A 1539-nucleotide genomic window follows, 5' to 3' on the forward strand; every position below is an offset into this window, starting at 1 on the left:
CAACACTGCCCTGCTTCAATATGTCGATGATCTGCTGATCACCGCCCGAAGCGAACCTGAATGTGAAAAAGCCTCACTGACGGTTTTACATTTTTTGGCCGAAAAGGGGCACAAGGTGTCCCCTTCTAAGCTGCAATTCTGTGTCCAGCGAGTTGTTTACCTTGGTCACTCGCTGTCCAAGGAGGGAAGGCAGCTTACACCCGACCGCATACAGTTAATTGATAACATGTCAGTACCCAAGACACAAAAGGAGGTGCGGGCTTTTATAGGCCTCACTTCATATTGTAGGCAGTGGATCCCTCAGTATGCATTTCTAGCAAAACCACTCATTCAGTTGACAACACAGGAGGCAGCCACATCGACTGTCCTCCCTTGGACTCAGGAACATACACAAGCTTTTGAAAGCCTAAAGAAAGCTTTATGTCAAGCACCCGTTTTAGCAACACCATGTTACAATAAACCGTTTACACTCTTTGTTACAGAACGCGAAGGTACTGCTTTGTCAGTACTCACACAGGAACAAGCAGGATCACACAAACCATGTGCTTATTTTTCTAGTACATTAGATCCCGTAGCTCAGGCTCTGCCTGCGTGCCTAAAGTTAGTGGCAGCGACAGCTTTAGCAATCAGACAAAGCGATGCCATAGTGTTAGGACATCCATTGACAGTACAAGTACCACACGCAGTAGAGGTTCTCTTGAACCGCACACAAACACAACACTTGACTATAGCGAGACTCACCGGTTACGAATTAACATTGTTTCAGCCACACATAGAAATCAGACGTTGTAGTACATTGAATCCTGCCACACTGTTACCAGTAAACGGAACAGACCCACTAGCGCATGATTGTATTGAAGTTATTACTATCACGACGAAACCCAGACAAGACTTGACAGACGTCCCATTGTCAGACCCAGACCTGACGTTGTATGTAGATGGTTCATGTATGAGAACAAGTACAGGAGAGCTAGTGGCCGCGTATGCAGTCACAACAGACACTGAAGTCATTGAAACAAATCGTATTAAGACCTTGTCAGCTCAAGCAGCAGAGCTCATCGCTCTGACACAAGCCTGTATTCAAGCCACAAATAAGAAAGTCAACATATACACTGATTCACGTTATGCATTCGGAGTTGTACATGACTTCGGCGTGCTGTGGCGAGAGAGAGGTTATTTAACTTCTCACGGTGCCCACATTCAGCACGGACCCCTCATTCATGCCCTATTAGATGCAATACATCTACCCACTGCAATATCAATTATGAAATGTAAAGCTCATACGAAAGTTACTGATATCATTTCCCAAGGCAATGATTTAGCTGACAGAACAGCTAAACAGACTGCTCAAACTCACACAGCTGACATGACAAAGACAATAGTTCCGACACCAACACATTGCATGATGGTTAAGGATCCCGCTCTTGACGTAATTGACATACAGACACATGCTACACCAGAAGAAATAAAGAAATGGACTGAATTAGGAGGGATCCAAACGGATCAAGGATGGATGACGAAGGAAAAATCTATATGGTT

Source organism: Triturus cristatus, chromosome 9 (genome assembly GCF_964204655.1).
Source record: "Triturus cristatus chromosome 9, aTriCri1.1, whole genome shotgun sequence".
In the NCBI taxonomy this organism is placed as follows: Eukaryota; Metazoa; Chordata; class Amphibia; order Caudata; family Salamandridae; genus Triturus; species Triturus cristatus.